General features: G+C 44.6%; 1 protein-coding gene across 2 annotated transcripts in view; it reads left to right on the top strand.

Annotated features, from left to right (window-relative positions):
- SHISA9 (shisa family member 9) overlaps positions 1-22,347 on the top strand; it is a 273,480-nt gene that overhangs the window by 188,477 nt on the left and 62,656 nt on the right. The window lies entirely within an intron of this gene.

Here is a 22,347-nt window from a genome sequence, read left to right as displayed (position 1 = left end):
TTTGATTGCATTTCAACTTCTCTGCCCCATCTTTGTTTCCTTCCCCTTTCCCTTCACAGATGTTGACCCCTAATAAACATCTGGCATCCTAAATTCCATTTCAGCATCTGTTTTTAGAGAACCCAACTGTGACTTTGTTATAATGGTAATAGTGATAATAATTAATAATTCTTATAATATATAACAGTAACAACAAGATTGATGTATATATTATATTATACTCCCCAGCACGGGCCAATTTAGGGAAATAAACCAGGTTACAGAATTAGTATTTAAAGCAACAGCTCGTTCCTTTGTGTTTTGTCTGATAAAGCCACCAATTTGTTTCTTTTTTCTTTTTTTTTTTTTAAGATTTTATCTATTTATTTGACAGAGATCACAAGTAGGCAGAGAGGCAGGCAGAGAGAGAGGGGGAAGCAGGCTGCCTGCTGAGCAGAGAGCCCGATGCAGGGCTCAATCCCAGGACCCTGGGATCATGATCTGAGCCGAAGGCAGAGGCTTAACCCACTGAGCCACCCAGGCGCCCCCACCAATTTGTTTCTTCAGGACTTTGTGCTCCCAGGGTAAGTATTCCAGGCCATTCTCTCAGGTCCTTCAGGATCAACCCAAAGCTGAAATCTTCATCCCAGACCATCTGAAACTCAGAGATTCTGAGCTTAAAAAAAAAAAAAAAAAAAAGCCCCTTAAGAGAATCCACAGGCTCCCATAGGGCTATCTAGAAGTAACTATCCTGAAACACTTGCTGTTCTGTGGTCTTAAAAAAAAAAAAAAAAAAAAATCAACCGTATCAGTAATGTTTCTGTTTATTAGAATGTACTAGCAAAAGACGCATATTTCCAGCCAGAGAGACCTGGGCTTGATTTCAAACTCTTTACTAACTTCTTGACAGCAGGCAACTCACATAACTTCTCTGGGAGTCCTTTATAGAATCAGGATAACAAAATTTACCCCATACAGTCATGGTGAGGGTCAGATGAAGTATTCTATATGTAAAGCTCTTAGGAAGGTGCACGGCATAGAGTACATGCTCAGTAAATGCGCACCTCCTCCCCCTTTCTGTTCTTCCCTTTGGATGACATATGCAAATGTCCCTTGCTGAATAGGTGGTTTGGTCACTCCCACTGATGACCCTAGTATAAGGATTCTTCTTCCTGAGAAATGCACACCAGGAAGAAAAATGATGGTGCCACTTTTCCCTCTATACCTGCTAAAATATTTATTTTGACTGAAGTTCTCAGTACGTGGTGTTCTAAAGGATTAGAAGGGGTTTCTCTTACATATAAGCTTCCCTCAGCCAGGAAGGGATGCCTGGAGAGTTAAGTTGAGGTTTCTGAGATAGGGCCTGGGTTAAGCAAGAAGGAGAACAGGGATTGATTAGTGATGGCTGTCACAGGTAGAGAATGAGCATATGATGGGTTTTCCATCTTTGTGGCATTACAACAGGATGTATCCTTTCTCCCTCCAGGAGTTTTCAAGCCCGTCTCAGTTCATGGGAAACCAGGTCTGTTTTGTTTTAGCAATGATATTGACTTCTTCTGTTTCTGGCCAAGTGAACAAGAAATATTTGTTGGAGCTGAAATCGGAGGCAGACAGTGGACTCTATGGCAGATGCTGTTGGGTGGAGTTCTGAACATGGCCATCTTATCTCTTTCTTTAGGATTCAATTCAAGTAGATCCATGAAGATGTTAGTGTATATAAGAATCACCTTGAGAATTTGAGAATAACAGCTTTCTGGGCTTTATCCTCAGATATTCTGATTAGGAGGCCTTTAGTAAATCCTGAGCATTTGCATATATGCATACTCAAATTGATAGTGATGCTACTCGTCCATGGGCCATATTTTGAGTGGCTCTGTTCTAGGACCTAGGACCTTGCCGCTTCTCTCTGTGTCTGCTTCTCTCTAGTCTGCAGCTAGCAGCATCGGCATCATCTGGGACCTGTTAGACCTGCAAAATCTGAGGCCCCATCCCAGAACTACTGAATCAGAACCCACACTTGAACAGTATCCCCTGGTAATTCCCATGCCAATTAAAGGTGAGGGATAGGTGCTGGGATAGGTGGGATTGGAGGCTGTCATCATCCCTCCCCCTACATCATGACAGTCCTTATCATATGTTATATAATCAGGATGATCTACCTATTAGACTTTGAGCTGCTGAGAACAGAGTCCCACATCCTCATTGCTGTCTATCCATCTCCTAGGGCTGCATAGAGGAGGCCCTTGGCAAAATAGCTGTTGAATGAATAAATATGGCAGCTCCCAGACTTTAGACTTCACTAGCCATCCCTCCAGGTCTTACTCTTTTCTCTTTTATGGTCTTTGAAGAGGGATGCTCAGGAATTCAGGAATACGGATACCTCACAGGGGGAGTATTTGAGTCATTTAGGAGGACAAGGGATTTCCAGACACAGTAGTTCTTATTTCCATGCAAACAATTGCTGTCCAAATTATAAATCATTTCCCACCCCCCTTCTTGGGAGCAGGATTCCTTATTTGGGGATAAGGGTCATGAGGATTCCTTATTTGGGAACATCTTTTTGTAGGATTGGTGTCTCCTGAGATGGCCAGAGTGTCTGATCTGTTTTAATTCCACAACATCTACCTTCACCTTTCGTTTTCACTTCATTGGGCACCCTAGCCTGAGCTTCTATTAGAGTGACTTACTGCACTGTGGGGTGAAGGGGAGGGAGATGGAGCTAATGGAACTTCTGTTCTCAAACATGGTGTGCTGAGTTGGAAATGAGAGGACTAGAGTCCTCATCATGACAATACCATTTCCTTCCTGTGTGACCTCAGAAATTTGCCTCTCCTGACACCTCATTTTCTTGTGAAAGGTTTGGGTGTTATTAGTAGTTGGTTTTCTTCCTTCTTTTGTTTTTCTTCCTTAAATTTGCTCCCTCTACCACCTCTCTCCCTCCCTTCTTCCCTCTTTCCCTCCCTCCCTCACCTTCCTTCCTCCCTCCCTCTCTCCTTCCCTCCCCCCTCCCTCCCTCCTTCCCTCCCTCCCTCCCCTTCCTCCCTTTCCTCCTCCCTCATTTTCCTTCCTCCCTCCCCTTCTTTCCTTCCTTCCTTCCTTCCTTCCTTCCTTCCTTCCTTCCTTCCTTTTCTTTCTAGTTTCCTCCTTTCCTCTCTCCCTCCCTCCTCGTGTTGTTTTGTTCCTTCCTTCCTCCCTCTACCTCCCTGTCTTTTTCCTTCTTTCTCTTCCTTTCTCTTTCTTCTCAGCCTTGTTCTCCCCCTTCCAAGCTTTCTCCCTCTCTCTTTTTCTTTCTTCCTTCCCCTCTCCCTCTGTCTCTCCCTTTGCATTATCAGCACAATTGTTTCTTGAGGAATTTTCTGTGGAGTGCCACTCTGTAAGTCGGTTATGAATGGACAGCCCTGCTTGGTATGTCTGCAGCACCAGCCTCCTCCACATTCTCTGTCTTTGAAACAATTCTGTAGAGTCCCAAATTCCTGTGAAGTGCAGTTTACAGACCACTAGGCTTGATAATCTCTGATGGGCATTTTGTTTCTAACAATTTAAGGATCATATGAGTAAACAAGATGAGTTGGATTAGAATGTTTTGTTCAGCATTTCACAGCAAGACAACTTTAAAGCTCTTACCCTGAGACCTCAGAAAAGACTCAGGCTCACACTGGCTCTGACTCAGATGAGGTTCCTGGTCATCTGTATCCCTGTGCCTTTGTCATGGTTCCAGCCACTCCTCACCTGACTTGCTTGGCTCTGCCTTTCTGTTTTGGCTCTTGGCCCTTGGTCAGTCTTTCTTCTTTTGTAAGTCACTAATGCTGTCTTCTGGGGGTAGCCAAATATCCACTCATGAGTACATTCACTAGCCACCCAACAAGGATCTATTATAGTAAGTTCTATATGCCAGGCACTGTACTAGTCACTGTGAATGTAGTAATACATCACATACTATCTTGCCCTCAGTGATTGGTAGTCAGGCTAACCATGCAGACAGATAAACACCAATCAGTATGATAAGTGCAGTGGTAGAAACGAGGGGAGAGCATGAATTCTGAACGGAGTCTTGGTGCAGTCAGGGAAGCTTTCCCAAGAAAGGTGATATTCGCTAGGTTTTGAAGGAAACACCCAAAAATGAGACTAGGGAAGAGGCAAGGCATTTGAAGTTATAGGATTAGATATGCCAAGACTCAGAGTTGTGAAACCACACAGCATGTCTGGAACAATTATAGGCATATAGAATCATCCAGAAATACTGTCATCTATAGGAGGAGAGGGAGTAATGGATGACGAAACCAGAGAAACAAGACCAGATCCTGAAGGTATATTACACTGAGAAGCTTTTTCTTGTTGATGGCTGGGCAATAGTGAAGGCTTTTTGCAAATCCAATTTCCCTCAAAAGTAACAGAAAATTTAAAATTTTTAAAAAAAAATTTTTTTTTTTAAGATTTTATTTATTTGACAGAGAGATCACAAGTAGACAGAGAGGCAGGCAGAGAGAGAGAGAGGGAAGCAGGCTCGCCGCAGAGCAGAGAGCCCGATGCGGGACTCGATCCCAGGACCCTGAGATCATGACCTGAGCCAAAGGCAGCGGCCCAACCCACTGAGCCACCCAGGCGCCCCAAAAGTAACAGAAAATTTAGAAGGTAAAGAAAAATTAAGGAACTAAGAAAAGAAAAAGCAACAGCTTACCCATGGAAGCCCACCCTCCACAGGCATCAGTAATTGCATTTTCTTCTAGTGGTTTTTTTTTTTTTTTTCTATGCAGTTTCTTTTTTATCGTGAGGATAATGTCACCTGGTGAGTTTTCAACAGGATCATTAAATCCAGACTTATGGGCTGAGTGATATCTTGAACCAAAACCAAAATCTCAATGAACCGGAAATTGCTTAGTTGTCTTTTGTTTTGAAGTGTTTTATTTTAGAATAGTTCAGACTAGTAGAAAAGTTGCAAAGATAGTACAGAATGCTCCTGTGTACCCCTTGCTCCCCTTTCCCATTTAAATGCAGTATTTTGGCATCACTTGTCAGTCAAATAAGAAAATAGGCAGGTCGTGGGGATATGTCTAAACCTGTAGTGTCTGGTTTCTGCCTCCCCATGACTCCCATCTCCTGTGTCACTGTGATACTGGACATTGAGAATGACAGGTCACCATGATAATCCGCAAGGGACACATCTGTAGATCGTCCATGCAGAAGCAGGAAATGAACTCAGATGGTAGGAAGATTCCCCACCCCACACAAGTGGAAATAGAACTTTCTTCTCTACCTGAAAACAAAGATCTGTAATTCCCATTCTAGGAACACTTCCGAGCCTCATCCTTGAAGCCCTAGTCAGCAGGAGATGGCTCTGCAGGGTCTGACTCTAGGTTTTTCCTATCTGCGTGTGCACTGGGTGAAGTAGGGCCCCAGGGATCATTGTAATTGTGTTGGGTAATGGGGTGTCTAGCATGACCAGGCTGAATGATGTAGCCACAACTACTTGATAGGTCTTCCCCAACTCCAAATCAGTAACAGCCTGCATATTCCCTTTTGAAGCTAAATAGTTTGAGCCCCCCCCAACTGTACTGCCCAAGTCAGGCAGTTTAGTTCTTGACAGCTTCTGTGTTCCACTTGACTCTCCTTGGTTTTCACAGTCTAGCTAAAGGCATATAATGAGAGCCCAGTTTTATTATCACAGCTCTTTGGCGAGCTGCAGGGGGAACTTTGCAAGTAGAAGCCATTAGTTTGTAATGCTTGAACTCCAAAGTCTTGATATTGGAGCTGTATACAGTTATCTCTCCCTTCCTATGAAGTCTACAGACAACGCATTATCAAATTTTTCCTTTTGATGGTCCATCATCCGGCCCAAAATACTTCTGCCTTTTGTTTATCCCAAATTTCATATTTTTTCTTTTTTTTTTAAAAGATTTTATTTATTTATTTGACAGAGATCACAAGCAGGCAGAGAGGCAGGCAGAGAGGTGGAAGCAAGCTCCCTGCTGAGCAGAGAGCCCGATTCGGGGCTCGATCCCAGGACCCTGGGATCATGACCCGAGCTGAAGGCAGAGGCTTTAACCCACTGAACCACCCAGGTGCCCCCCAAATTTCATATTTTTTTTACCATATCATTTCACTGAAGGAGTGATATTTCCATGGGGATGCAGACCTTACCGCTTTGAATCAAGCATGTTAGCACACTGTTGAGGATTTTTTAAAAAAATATTTTATTTATTTATTTGGCAGGGAGAAAGAGAGAGATCACAAGTAGGCAGAGAGGCAGGCGGGGGGGGGGGGGGAAGCAGGCTCCCTGCTGAGCAGAGAGCCCGATGTGGGGCTCGATCCCAGGACCCTGGGATCATGACCTGAGCCGAAGGCAGCGGCTTAACACACTGAGCCACCCAGGTGCCCGAGGAATTTTTTTTAGAGGGGACATTTTTCAGGATGCTATAGAATGTGTAACAGGGACTCTAAGGCTTTTCCCTGATCCCCCTTTTTGTGTGTTTTGTGGGAGAAGTTATAGTCAAGTTAATGGGGATGACTGTAAGAACATGTGGGGATGAGTAAGGTCCTCAGTAGATCTTTCTTGTATTCTAATTAGTCTGCTCACTTCACATATTAGTGAAGTTTTCAATCCAACACTGCATGTGCCAAGGATAAATATGTTGTCATACCCATCCTTCTGGAATTCGACCTGTTGCAGCAGAGCGTGATAAGGACTTGACACATGGCAGAGGGAAGACCAGTGGGCCAGCTGCACTGGTCTCCGATGGGAGGGCATACTGTGGCTTTCTACCCACGCCCCAGCTGTGCTCCCAGCCCGATTGGCTATCCCTCGTGGTGTGATCTGGCTCCAGCAACTGACTGCCACTAGAAGGATCCATGAACCATCATAGAAATACACCTGTTGACACTGAAAGGAAGAGTTGGCCATCAAGTAGATAATGTTGAGGTAGATAAGTGAATTCTCTCCTACGGGCCAAACCACTTGGGATACTAAATCATCATCAAAATATTCCTGACTGGGGATACCGAGCATGCTTGTTTTGATCTACAGGGATCAGTTGTACTCATCTTTTCACAAATCCAAAATTGACCTTGGTTGCTTGCAGTTAGACACAGTGAGAATATTTACGCCATGATCACTGGCAGAGGTTGCTTTTTTTTCTTCCCCAGAAATCTGATTTTTAAACATTTATCAGCATATCATTTGACTTATTAAATATGCCATAAAACATATTTAAGTTGGCGGCATAGCCCTGAACATGTACCACACAGTCCTCAAGGAAGGCCATGACCAAAGTCTTCTTCCTTTTCTTTTCTTCTTGTGGTTGGACAAGAATTCTGCTGGTGGATGGGTCTACTGTTGCATCCCAGCATGGCAGATTTTTTTTTTCCTTGCTACCTCTGTAAGTTGATATTACTTATTTCTACTCTGGTGTCCATCTTATATTCAGTGGATAACCTGGTTTCTAGAGTCTGAGTTCTTTGAAGCCATATTGCTATTGTCCTTGCATACACTACTGGGGGAGAGAGGGGCAAGATAAACCCCCCCCCCAAAAAAAGTGACAGCAGCTGTCATTTTTAGTGACTTAACATCTATCATTAAATGCCCTTCCTGAAACAGTAGATTTAATGGGAGCTCAAATTGCATGAGAAAACTGGCTGATCTTGGGCCTGGGTTTGGGCAAATAGAAGGAAACAGAGGCCACTACTAAGTAGATTTTGCTCTTCCAAATGAGGGATGTAGTGCCAAAAAAATTAAGTTTCTTTCATTAGTGAAAATGAGGCTCCTTCATCAACTTTCACATTATACAAAGAGAAAAGGAAAAGAATACAGGCAGAAAAGAAGTCAGGGAGCCTAGGCAAGGTAAACAATTATTTTTGATTTATTGATCCCTGTAAGAAGATAGAGCTTTTGGCAGAACAAGGAGCATCTTTCTTAATTAGCACCATGATTTTTCAGCAGTCATTGACAACGAAGTGTCTTCATCCCTATTGTTTCCTTAAGGCCAGCCTCTTACCTGTGCTCTTAACTATCTAGTTTGGATTCTCCATCAGAGGGATGAGAGGGAAAGAAGATTCTCTGCTTCTGCCCAGGAAACCATAGGAGTGCCTGGATTATAGCCTGGTATAGTGTTGGAGCCAACCTTGGATTCAAATTCCTGTTGTGTCTTGTAGCAATTACATGGCCTTGGGCAAGTTTTAACCTCACTGGGTCTTAGATTACTTAGCTTCTGCCCCTATAAAATGAAATAATCAGACCTGCTTCACGATTTTATTGAGAAAATTAGAGGTGAGTTGTGGATCACAGTTTAGGTGGAAAGGGGACGTTATCAATAATAGTAATGACTGGACGGATCAATTTCTACAATCTGCTGATAAGAAGTGCAGTATATACTTTTCTAACAAATACTCAGAACCTACTGTGTTCTAGACACTAAAGGTTTATCAGTGAACACAGCATACAAAAAATTGCCAACGTTGCAGCACTTATATCCTAGTATATCCTGAAAATTTTACAGTTATTTGAGTTGAGAAAACACTGGAAGCCTCAGTCCAATGAACAAGGCTGAAGTTAAAATTTTTGCATTCAGAAGATGAAAGGGTTACTGTCCAAGCCCACTGGGAGTTAGGTGCATACTTCTTAAAGCCAACATTTTTGAGGTCTTACAATGAGGCAGCATGGAAGAATCAAAATTCAGAGCCAGGTGTGATGAATCCTGAACTCATGCTTTTAGCCATTACTATTGAGACACCAGCTTGATGGGTGGGATTTTTCCTTGAAACCCCCCTTCACTCTAGATTCAGGCACAGGTTATGGGAGTAGCTTCTGGAGAAGGGTCTGATTTCAGTTAATTTTAATATTTAAGCTTTACAGGGGCAAGGTACATATCTTTTTGGCTGGCTACCACATTCTATAAGCCAGCTGAGTTTTTGGAACTTACTAATTACCCCAGAAAACTTTGAATGAGTGAATGAATCAGTCACTCAATCAGTGAGTATGGTAGGATATGTCCTTCCTGGTCCTTTGTTTTTCTGCAGAAGGAAAGACAGTTGAGTTGGACTTACTCAGCACAAAGGACAGTCACATATGTTTCTTTGAGAGATAATACATTTCTAAAATATTTTATTATTTGAGAGAGAGGGAATGAGGGGAGGGGCAGTCGGAGAGAATCTTCTAGCAGAATCCCTGCTGAGTATGGAGCCTGCTGTGGGGCTCAGTCTCATCACCCATGAGATCATGACCTGAGCCAAAACCAAGAGTCAGAGGCTTAAGTGACTGAGCCACCCAGGCACCCCTCATTGAGGAGATAATATTGCCTCTAAGGAACAATCGGTAGATTTGTGTGTCTAGAAGATATGGTGGCATGGAAGAACGTCAGGGAGTGAGAAAGTAGTATAGTCAGGTCTTGAAAGGTCTTGACTGGAATGCTAAGGAGACTGGATTCTATCCAGGGGGCTGTAGGGAGCCAATGAAAAGTTGTTAAACACATAAATACAAATTTGGAGTTGTTAAGAATTAAGATTGATTCTAAAACCAAGAAGAGGAAGGGTTTGCCTAAGGCCAGACCACAGAACAGTGACGGGAGCAGAAACTAGAAACCCTAAAGCTAGAGAATTTCTTCTGAGCCACACTGTGTCCTCTTATTTCTTGTGGGAAAATGAACTGAGCTTTAACAGTATGTTATTTCTGCTCAGGGCTGTTTCCGTTTTGTTTTTGTTTTGACCATCTCCTCCATTGGATAGGAAGACCTTTGCCTGTAGACCAGAGTTTGAGAGAAGCCCATATGTACCAAGACATGGTAATTGCTCCAAACACTCTGTGCCTAGTCAAAGGGGTAATTAGGGGTGGGAGTCCCGGAGGGGGAAAGGAGAGCAGTAGTTCAGCGTGCTGGAGAACACCTTCAAATAGGTCTCCGCAGATGTTCTAAATGTTGGATGGTAGGATGTTCTAAATGTTGGAAAGGCGTGTTCAGGACTCTGTGACCATCTTTCCTGGTGTCATCAGCCATGGCGTGCACACACACCAGCGGGCACACACCCCTTCCAGCACACACCTGCATGCTCAACTCAGTTCTGGTGCTACCCACACGTGCACACTGTCAACATACACTTCTCACACATCCCCGCACAATGTGAAGACACACAAACACACATTCCCCACACTCGGTGAAATATATATCCACCACACACTCCCAGAAGCAAGAGCAGATGCAATGCCTTATGCTCACATACCCTTACACACCCCTGCAAACACACACCCACCACACACACCATGCAGTTTCTACAACACACCCATGCAACTCATGCTCTTCGTCACGAAAATATACTGCACACCTGTATCGAAACCTTCCCACTCACAAAATACACAAACCTCATACTCACCTCCTCACCCCAGTTACATAAACACTCACTCCTCTACCGCCCCACCACAGCAAACCCCAGCCCACATTCTATATTTATCCCTCTATGTCTATCTATAGGTGTACCCACAGCCACATCTCTGTCTGTTTTTCCACACACACATACCCCGTGTACACACGCATACCCTCATTCACTCACACGTATGCACACACACATTTGCCATGACTATCCCATGTGTGTACATCATACATCTGTCTTAGGGATCGTAATTCAACAGTGAAAACGTTGCCTGGGGCCAAATGCAATCCTTGCCTAGGATCGCTAAAAAAATATTATTTCAAGTTTAAAATTTTTATGGGGAAATAAAATTCTATTTGCCTATTTTTAGCTCCCCCGGGGTTAAATATGGCCTTATTCCATGCTCAGGCGGCTTCCGGGATTATGTAACTCCAACAGCTCTGACTTGTGACGTCAGTGCCTGCTCTACCCTTGGTGATGGGAGTGTAAGGCCTTTTCATCCACCAGCAGCAGCAGCAACAGCAGCAGCAGGTGTTCTAGGTAAAGGAGTATTTACTTGCTCTGGTGAAGGGGTGAAATATTTGGGGGAAATTGATGCCCTTGGCCCATACCATGAGCTTCCTGAACACAGTCATGCCCAGACCAAAACATGAAAAATGGTCTCTTCTTGCCACATACCCCTTCCCCAGTTCTCTTGATGAGAGACGAATGTCTGGGGAGAAGAGTGGGAACTCCAGCTGATCAGGCACTTGTTCCAAGCATGAGCGAAATGTTGAAGGGCAACTGGGAATAGAGATGAGGGGGTCCATGAGGAGAGACTGTAGTTCTATGCCTTGGGCTTTGCTGCTCATGTTCATTGGCCACAGGGTCACAGAGGGTTTCCAGAGGCCACCTACTGGCAGGGATAGAGTGACCACAGTAGCACCACATGAGAGATAATGTTGCATGGTGGTGAAGCACGTGTTGCTTGGAGTCAGGTTACCTTGGGTCACTTTCCAGTTCCTTCCTCTATTAGCTCCTTGGCCCTGGGGTAGTTACTTGGCTTCTCAAAGCCTTACTTTCCCCAGATCTAAAATAGGGATTGTTGTGGTGTCCAAAAGACAGAATCATGTAGATAGCATAGCACAGTGCCTGGCATGTAGAAAATACTCAGTAGTCTTCATCGACGGCATTTTTTTTTTTTTTAAAGCCAAGCCTGGTTTTTTTGGTGTCAACTCTGGCCAAGATTGAATTCTAAAGAAGTCCTGCTCTTAAAAAAAAAAAAAAAAGAAGAAGAAGAAGAAGAAGTCCTGCTCTTTGATTTTTCCTTTGAAGGTAGCTTTACTCTTTCCCCACGTTGACCTTTCTGTAGTTGGTCAGATATGCTACGTTTCTTTTTCTCATAGCTCAGTGTCTTTGCTTGTGCTGACTCCTTTCCAGTACTACCGTCCTCTTCCTTGTTGGTTTGGCAAGCATTCACTCACCCTTTAAGTGTAGGCTCACCCTGGCTAGCTTTCCCAGATAATCCAAGGCAGATTCTTCTACTATGTCTCTGTTCTTGTACATAGTGACCCTTGTCCCCCATCCTTCACCCTTGTGGCAGACTTGGCCCTCCTTGGCAGCAACAAGAGACGGGGAAAGTAGCCAATAAGGGAGGCTTACAACATGTCCGGGATACTCCAGTCTCCCAAGACTACTCCAAGCCTTGCTGCTCAACATGTGATAATGAGGTTGAGCATTATCATCACCTGTGAGCGGGTTCGAGGTGCAGAATTTCAATACCCCAAATCTACTGAACTGAAATATAAACTTTAATAAAGAGGTGGTTCATTTGCACAATGGTACTTGAGAAGCACTCTCTAGGACTTCCCCCATGCAGTGATGGTGACAAGCGGGGCAGGGGAAGTAATGTGCATCTGTGAGCACTTCGTTGATGTTGTCTGGTTGCAGCCATGACCATGGAGGAAAATGCAGGTGGGTATCATATGTATGGAGATGCAATCAAGAATAGGATCTTGGACTGTCCCTTTTATTGAATCCCCAAATCTTTCTCCATGTCATCTTCATCTTTGCCTTCATCTTAAATCTTTCCTAAACTCCATCCCAGTATTTCCGAGGTGGAACCAGCAGCCCCCAGGTTACTCTGCCCATAATTATTGCACAATTTACCTGCACGTCGATTTTTTTCATATTATAATTAACATGAGAAAGAAGCCACAAAAGTGAAACAACTAAGAATGGTATTCAGTCTCTCTGAGTAGCCTCCCTTCATTTGACAACAAAACAACAGACAACAAAAAGTTCAGCTTCCTCTTGTGGTCACAAGAACATAAAGACTCTGTAGCTGTATCCTCTTTGTATATCCTGTCCACTCAGACATGCTCCCTCAACACTCTTCAATGAGTCTCTCTCTCGCTGCTGCCGTTCTAGAAAGATTATTTCCAAATTTATATGACTGCATAAATAACCTTTACAGATTCTTGAGCTAAATCTATTTTCTATGCTTATCAATTAGCCAAAGGCACTTCTCTCATTCAGGAAAAAAATAGGTTTCCCTGCTGATCGTTCTGCACGCCGGCACACATACCGCCTTTATCTTTAGACTCCATTCTCTTTGAGAACAGGACCATGGATGAGTTGACACCTGGTAGGTATGCTTAAGAAATTCATCTTAGATGAGTGACTAAGTAGGACCCTTGGACCCGGGGAGTCTGACTTTTTCATCTCCATATCCCCAAGGTCCTGGCACAGAGCAGGTGTTAGAATTCACTTTGAACGAATGAGTGGACAGCAGGAGTCATCAATTCTTCAGCCATTGCCGGTAGGGATCAGAATGGCTCCCTAGATTAAATTACGTGAGAAAAAGATCAGGGAAGCAAACAAAACAGAAACCTTATTTCATGCGTATTACCATACTGCTCTTTTCATTCAGTGTAAATAAATAAAAGGGGCTAGTTCCAACAATGGAACTGTGAAAATACCCAGAGATGCATATAACAAGTCTACCACTACCACTCCCTCGAAATAAATTCATCTGGCCGAGCTATTTATTTCAGACTCACTTTTTTTTCTTTTTTTTTTTTCAAAATAAGTCTTCTGTCCTCCATGCAAGTCAGGAGAGTGTGCCTGCTTTATCTTTAGGTATCGTGAGTTTCCCTGCTTGTCTCTGTTTGTCTCTCTTTGTCCTTGAATCTCTCAAGGCTTGTCAGTTGCAAGCAACAGAAACTTATTCTGGGTGACTTAAACAAATGAATGACCAATTAGAAGAAATAAGGGACAGCTCATGGCTTTGGGAGAAATGCTTGAGAACTTCACTTTAAAAAGGAAAGAGACCAGGGAAGTTTCAGAGAACTGAAGCTAACGGGGTCTTTCTAGCATGCTCTGTCACTGAGATGGCTGAGCCTCAACCGTTTTCCATTAGTGGGTCACTCAACTCAAGATTTAAATCCCAGCAACAGGGTATAAGATTAGCCTACATTGGGTCACATGTCCATTCCTTGGCCAGGCAAGGATAGAACACAGAGTTTGCAGGATTGATCAACACTGCATCAGAAGAATAGATAACGTGGTAGGCAGAATCTTGGTCCCAAAGATGTCCACATTCTAATCCCAGAAACCATGAATATGTTCTGGCCCATAGCAAGGGGGAATTAAAGAATTAAAGCAGATGGAATTAAAGTTGCTAGTCAGTGGAGTTTAAGATAAGGAGATTATAATGGGTTATCCAAGTAAGCCATTGTAATCCCAAGGGTCCTTTAAATGTGGACAAGGTAGGCAGATGAGGGTCAGAGTGATGTATTATAAGAAAAACTCAGCCAGCCAATGCTGATGTTCAGGGTAGAATAGGGCCATCAGCCAAAGAATGAAGTCAGTTTCTAGAGGCTGTAAAAGGTAAAAATAAAACAAAAAACCAAACCAAAACAACAACAACGACAAACGAGTCTTCCTTAGAAAAGAATGCAGCAATTTGACATCTCGCCTTAGCCCTGTGAGGTCCATTTGGATTTCTGACCTCAAGATGTATAATCTAATAAAGTTGTGTTGTTTTAAGCCACACATTTGTGTGGGAGTTTGCCATAACAGCAATAAGATAAAGATGCAGATTATCAATCAAAACAACAACAACACACGTCTAAAACAGGGTCGGCCTATTAATGTTTGTTTCCGTATTGGGCTCTTAATGAAAAGCTTGGTGTTTGCAATCCACTCGGGGTAGTTCTGTTCCAAGATCTAGCACAGAGGAGGTGGTTGATGCATGTCGGCTTCCTAAATTGATAGTGGGGCTTTCTTGCTCTTGGCTCTTTCCGTTGTGTTCAGTGGATTGCAGAGGTGTTTATGCCCATTGTTCTAGAACCTTATGGTGGAACTCCCAACGTGTGAGTTCCCACAAAGAAAGAGCTCCTCCATCCCTGCTTCTCAAAGGGCCTTTAGATAAGGCAAAACTATGCCCCGTAGTACCAGTTCCACCCAGTACACGCTCCAGTAAGCAGAGATGTGTGGCGCTCTGGAAGGGTCCAAGCCTGATGTTTGCCAGTCTTCTCTGGAGCATGAGAAAATATTGTACTCAATGATCGTTCATTTTGATGACACTTCTGCTTCGGGGAGTGTGGTACTTTTTTCCTGCAATGTTTGGGAACGAAGCATCTCTGGGTATTGGTCTATGCCCATCAGAAATCAGTGTTGTGCTATAATTACATTCTTACATTTGCAAAGCAGATGGATCATCAACGAGCAGGTGGCTGAAACTCCTGTTTCAGATAGAGGCAACAGATATGAGGGCTGGGCTGGGGGTGGGGGATTGAAATCTCTCCTGTGTTCTTCGATAAGATCCGTCTAGTGGTGCCTATGAAGCTTTGTAAGGAAATTAGCAGGGAGGTACACCCAGAGGCTCCAGAAGTTCCTATTTATTAAGCACCTACTATGTATTGGCTTCTTTCCGTGCTTACGTCATGTAGCCTTTACAACAGACCTAAGAAGTAGGTTGTGATGATCCCCATTTTATAAGTGAGAAGACTGAGGCTCCAGGAAGTTAAGGTAAGAGCCTGTGGACACCCAGCTGGTGTGGTAGCCACTATCGTTCACTGTCCGTCAAATAGTTCCAGTTCCGCTCCTGAGCATGTGAGAATGTCCCTGGTCTCTCACCTTCTCAAAGCATGATTTCTTTGCTCTGACCTTTGAATGTGGGCATGTGACTTGTCTAGGACGGCGACCTGTGAGTGGAAATGGAATAGATCCCTTCTGGGTAGGAAGCCACGACAGATAGGAGCCACTGCGTTTGGTGGCACGTGCTTCCCCCACCCACCATGATGAAAGGCGTTGTTCTGGACAGCGGCTACTCCTTCACCTGGGTCTCAGCGCAAGGCTACCACAGAGCAGAACCCCCAGCCAGTGCGAGAGAAACGTGCATGATGAGTGAAAACTAGATCCTTGTTGTAAGGCACTGAGATTTTTGCGGCTGTTTGGTACCTACCCCTGTGTGATACAACTGCCAAGGAGAGTATCGGGAATTTGACTACTTCCTCGTCTGGCTTTCCTTCTGCCTGGCACCCAAGCAGACTTGGTTTCTTACTCATGATCTGTGTAGAGTTATGCCTTTGTGGGGTTTTTTTTTGGGGGGGGGGGTCAAGGGGCTGCCCACGATTCTTGATTCAATGGGGTCCGTGAAGACAGAGAGGGTTACATCGTTCTCATATTGTTTTCTAAGGATTGTTTCTGCCTCCCCAAGAAAAGTGCAGGGATGGGGACTCTATCCCTCCTCCATATCCCTTGTGGTGCTCGGGACCGCTCACGTCCCAGTTGTTGATGGACTATTTCCGGTAGCAGTTACCAGAACAGATCGAAATGGTGACAAAGACAAGGAAATAATGGAGCGGGATGCAGTGGGATGGGATGGATTGAGAGAACGGCAGAGCAGGAGGTGCCCTCGGAGTAGATGAGGGAAGAATGGATCAAACTGGAACCCAGTGGAATGAGTCGCAGGAGAGTGGGAAGCAATGGCTGAGCACAGATTGGCTTGTAGGGAAATTCGTGGAATCACATGGAAGGAAACATTTGGATAGGATGGGATGGAATAAATTGGATAGAACAAAATTAATTATTGCGTTAGAACCACAGATCAGGCTAGAAAGCATTCTTTTCTTCTAGTCTCCTGATCCTACCCACTCCCCCCCCCCCCGCCCACCCTACCGTCTCCCCTGCCCCAGCCAGGGTCTCTTTTTGTTACTGTAAGTAGTCAATATGCTGTTGAGAAAATGCCATTGTTCAAAAGACGTCCCCTCTCTGAGGGAAACAATTTCGATCTCCTCATGAGCTCTTCCATACCGCTCCAAGGATGGCCTCTGGCCTTTCATGATATGGATGTGTGTGCATGCAATGCACACACACAGAGGCACGGGAGTAGCGGATGACCCTAGCATACCAGCTAGCAATAACTTGGCCTCTGGGTACTATTGCTGGGTCCGGGGGCTCTTGGCCCATTCTCTTCTGGGGAAGCGTGTCTTACTACACACCATCAGCTTCAGTGTCTCTGCCGCTTCCCCACGTCTGCTCTCCCCCTGCCCCTGCTCTGTGTTCCCTGTATAGTAACAAGAAACTTGCTCTGCTTTTTCCTTCCTTCTCCCAGAACGAGGGAATGTGCTTGGAAACAGTTGCCGAGGGAGCAATCTTGTTTTTGAAAAAGAAACTGTAAAAAAATGTGTTTGCGGGGATGCCAAAGTGGAGTGAGCCTTATTTAAGTGAGTGGGGTGGTGGGAATGTGTTTACACAGCAAGAAAACGCAGGCTGGGTGTCTGCTGTTTCTTAAGTGGATGGTATTTTGAAAGGACTTTATGATCTATCTTTTAATTCATTGTTACTGCTTCCAGCCCAGGAATGTGTGCCTTCCTGGTGTTATTCATGGAGCTTGGGTTAAGCAGCAGAAAATTGACAGCCAGTCTGAGCCCGTGCTTACCTAACAGAAGTGTGTGTGTGCACAGCTCAGACAGAGCCAGGCACACGTGCGTAACTGGGTGCCCCCGCAACCGCTGTGAGCATGAAATGGGGTTGATATTTGCAATAGGCCTAGGACAGACCCTGGAACACATGGATTGCAAATTAGCATCAGCCCATTATTAACTGTGTGCACATGTGTGTAGGTACCCAGGGCTGCTAACACTCCCGATGGGTCCAGTTGCACACACATATCAAATGACGTCCTTGCACAACTGTGCACCTCAAAAGCTGGGCATCCCTGCGGGTTCTGTCTGTGCACACCTCTGCCTGTGCACGGGTACGACCAGATGTGTTCTCATCTGTGCACTTGACTCCACATTGTGCGTACCATCCAAACACGAAAGCACAAAGGGACTGAACACTTATGGACTGTTTTTTTTTTTTTTTTATACAGTAGATATATAGAAGCAATTTGCACATTTCCTTTGGAAACCTGGCTGAGGGCTTTTCAAGCATGCTTCAGAGGATCCCCATTTAGAAACTTGTTTCTACATTCCATTCTTTCTCAGTTCCAGATGGCAAGGTTCCATCTCCTTGCTACTGTCTGAATCCTCATCTTATGTCTCCCTGCCTCCTTCCCCTCCTCCTCCTTCCCTCCTCCCTCCCTCACTTCCTCCCTGCTTCCTTACCTCTTCCCCCTCCCTCCTTCTTCCCTTCCTTCTTTCCTTCCTTCCTTCCTCTCTTTACTAACATGCCTTATGTGCTCATTATTGGCTAAAGTTGTTGGGTATTGGGTTACAAGACAGACCTGCATCTCCTTTCTTGGAGCTTCTGATCTATCTTGGCATCAAGTAAATTGTTTGCTAATATGTGTGAAGCAACTTACAGTCACCAAGCTGTATGGCTTATATTATAATACTTGATTAGCCCAGTGCTGAAGCTCTCCCAATTCTGGAGCTAGAATATCTGGGTTCACAGCCTAGCTGTACCAATGACTTGCCGTATGCCGACAAGTTACTTAACCTTTCTGTGTCCCACTTTCTCATCAGTGAAACAGGGATTACAGTAGTAGTACCCATTTCATAAGGTTTTGGTGAGGATTAAAAGAATTTATGCAAGAGAGCCCTTAAAACAGTGTGTGGCACACATTAAGGTTTTTTCTAGAACTGCTGTCGTCCCCTTCTCTCTGACAGACCTTCGTAGCTACTGGCGTCATCCGCACTTTGTGCACATGAAAACAGGATCCGAGCAGTTCTGTTTTACCCTTGGATAACTGTCACTGGCTCTCAGCTGTCGTCCCTGCTGACTGTCCTTCCCTCTAAGGGGGACGCCCTTCCCCGCCCCCTAGACCATCATTCTTTTACTCCCTCTCCCAGTTTCCCAGGAATGACTGGGGATCACAGATTGTGATTTTTTTCAAACATGAGACTTTTAGAAACCACTGTTCAAGGCCCAGCGAGCACCCATCCCTCTGTTTGTCTGGTCTCAGTGTGCTTCTGCTTCTGCCCATCTCTGGGGTCTTATTCGCTCTAGCATGGGCTCCTCAGTTAGTCTGAAACCAGATCTTTATGTCAGGAGGTCATGGTGTTGAGATCGACTTTGGTACACTAGAAAGAACCAGGGGCTTGCAGTCCGAACCTTTTGGTTCCAATCACTTCTAGAATGGGCGGTTACCTCTCCTCTCTGCGCCTCATCTCTAAAATGGGATTCAAGTTTTTCCATCATTTCCCCTCAGAACTGTGTAAGAAATAGTGGGGGAAGCATGGGTTCTGCCTTCAGACTGACGAGCGTCCAAATCCCAGCTTTGTTTCTCCCTGACTGTGACTTGCCAGTCTTCCTCAAGGCCGAATCAGCCCGAGTTCTTAGTGGCAAGCAAAAGGACCCCACTTTGAATGATTCCAGCAGAAAATGGATTTATTGAAAGGATATTAGATTGCCCACAGAATTTCCACAGTGTCTGGAAAACTAGCTTGGAAAATGAGCAGAGGCAAAGGGAGACATGGCAGCCAGACCCACCATGCCATGGAGACTGGCCTGTGAGGACCCTGCTGTTGGCACCACAGGACACTGGATATTGTCACAAAGTTTCTGCTCCTGGAATGCCTTCTTCACCATCCCTGTTTCTTGTGGCAGGAGCTCCCAATTCTAAGTCTACTACTGATGCCTCTGATTGGCCGACCTTAGGTCACATGTTCTTGTTAATAGTACTTGGTATCTTGGCTTACTAAATCGGGTTTTCTGCAGTCAGGCCTGTGTCTTCTACTTCTTAATGCCTGCCTATTATTGTGCATAGAGCGTGCTCTTTCCTGAAGAAGTACTCAGGTGGACACTCGTGGATTGACATTAGTGCCCCCCCCCCACCACCATTGTATATTACGTTGCGTAGGTGGTCCTGGTCCCTTCAAGTGTTATTTCCCGCAAAACAGTGAAGCCAAAAGGAGAAGACCATTGGGTCCTCCATGGCTTAAGTGGGGTGCATCTAGTGCAAGTTGGGTCATGTTTTGCCCATCTTGTCAAATCAAGAGGCCCGACCCCAGGCGTTGGATATGAGGAACAAAGTCTGATGAGAGAATTCTAGTATGTTCTTTGGGGATGGTTTTTATACCTCCTTGGGCTCAGTTGAAAAATACAGCCCTCTGAACCTAATACTTAACAAACTCCTACATATGCTCATAGATCTATCGGAATACTTCTATTAGGAACATTCTGACAGGAGGGAAATGATGATGTCTCCCTAAAGCCTCCTAATTCTGCTTCCTCTGGCTGAGATAGGCTAGGCGAGAAATCAACACTCTCCTTTTCAGATTGGATGGCTTCAAGGGAACAAGTGGATTCTCGGCCTCAGGGTAGATATTGGGTTCCAATGACCCCAGTTTCTTTCCCTAGTCCCATTTCCCATGGCAAGAGAAGCTGAAAGGTTGGCATTTGAACCAAAGCTTTACAAATAATTCGCTGAAAAAGGCAAACCCTGGTTAGAGCCAAAAATATATGTATTTCAAAGGAGCCATAGAAATTCATAGACTTTTCTGTCCTGGATGACTCCAGGGAGTTGTGAACAGAGAGAATTATAGGCTGTGGGGAGCTCCAGGCTGTGTAGGGCTTTTTGAGATGCCCTTGGAAAATTAGACCATCCAATGATGGTCAAAAGTCAAGGGAGGAGGGGCTCTGCTACGTGGATGGTCCATCATCTTTGTGGCTTTGCTGAGGGTATCTCCCCTAACCACTCAGGCCTTTATGTCATCAGACTCAGCTGCCCACGTGGGTAGCCCCACAGGGACCCGGACCCTAACAGCCTCTCAAATCTATTTTTTCCTTCTAAACAGCTTCTCCCCCTCCTCTCTTACTCAAGTATAATTTTTTTTTTTTTTAGATTTTATTTATTTATTTGACAGACAGAGATTACAAGTAGGCAGAGAGAGAGCCGGAAGCAGGCTCTCTGCGGAGCAGAGAACCCGATGCGGGGCTTGATCCCAGGACCCTGGGACCATGACCTGAGCCGAAGGTAGAGGCTTTAACCCACTGAGCTACCCAGGCGCCCCTCAAGTATAATTTTTTAATATAAGTGTTATATTAGCTTCAGGTATACAATATAATGATCGAACAGTTCTCTATCTGCATCAGTGTTCATCATGATAAATGCACTCTCAGCTTCTCTTAACCTATCTCAAGATATTTTCTGACCAGCTTCTGAAGCGGTTAATTCACCCCTTTCACTTTGGCCTTCGCTCTTGGCACTTTTCCCATCTCAACTTTGACTGTCCCTCTATAGTTAAGATTCCACATCCATATGGACCCAAAGGAATTTTTCTGTCCCAACCATCTTGAGTGGAGCTCCAGTGCTGGCCCAGATCTAAGACCAGGACCCAGGCAGTGACGAGTTTTTCTTGTCTTTGTATATGCCAGTTTCTTTTACAGGCACTGGGTTTTTTGGGTGCCAACCACATACATGACAGTTATGGGTGGGCTGGGGTTGGAGAGTTTGGAGTCTGCCTTATAAGCGAAACCCATTTCTGGGTATTTTTCCCTACCAGTGCCAGAAATTGAGGGGGGGGAGTACTAAACATTTGTTTCCTTGGAGACTTTATACTGGGGAAGGGGAAAATGTAATAGCAGAGGTAGATTTCAGATGTGACTGCCAGTAGATAAATTAGCCCATATGGCTCCCAACGTTTTTGGTAAAAGCAACCAAGGGGGTGGGTGTTTGGAAGGGGGTGGGAGGAAGCTTTTTCTTGGAGACAAGGACTATGCATATCAGTCTTGGGTTCTTTGGGGACCCAGAATAAGGAAAATAAGTGTGAATTCTTAAGATTTATGAGTGAGTATAGAATGGTATAATTCTTCCTTGGTAAACAGGGGAAGTAACTATTTGTTCAGCTATAAGGATCATTAAGAAACAAATAAGTTTTGCAGGTTCCTATAAGGCTGTCAAGCAAAAACAGAGAGGCAAGGATGTTCTTTTATCCCTTACATTAGCATCCATCACAGTGCTGGGCTGTAGCACACATTTTTTTTAAAAGATTTTATTTATTTATTTGACAGAGATCACAGGTAGGCAGAGAGGCAGGCGGGGGGGGGTGGGTGGGAAGCAGGCTCCCTGCTGAGCAGAGAGTCCGATGCGGGGCTCGATCCCAGGACCCTGAGATCATGACCTGAGCCGAAGGCAGAGGTTTAACCCACTGAGCCACCCAGGCGCCCGTAGCACACATTTTTAATACATGGAACTGATTGCTGGAGTGATAAACCAAATTCCACTAAAACAAATTCAAGGCTTGTCCAAATTCTTTTCTGTGATGGAAACAGAGTATAGCAAGTGGACTTGGAAACAAGTAGGCCACTCCTGGGCCTTGACAGTGTTATATACAGGACTTTGTTGTAATGCCATTGGCATAGAAGGTAGCTATTATCATGTAGGTCTGTGATCATTGTCATAAGAAGAAATGGGAGAGAATGTCAGCAAAGCAGATGCCAGAGTATTTGAAACAGACTTCAGTTGCTAGTGCTCTGGAATGGAGAGCAAATTAAGGTAGTCATTACATGAAAAAATACTGATATGGGATGAAGAGGAAATGGTTCTGAATACGTACTGTTTTATCACCTCAGAGTAGCTGT

Source organism: Meles meles, chromosome 21, assembly GCF_922984935.1.
Source record: "Meles meles chromosome 21, mMelMel3.1 paternal haplotype, whole genome shotgun sequence".
NCBI classification, from domain to species: domain Eukaryota; kingdom Metazoa; phylum Chordata; class Mammalia; order Carnivora; family Mustelidae; genus Meles; species Meles meles.
Note: the sequence above shows the minus strand (reverse complement) of the source record. Positions and strands in the feature narration are given on the sequence as shown.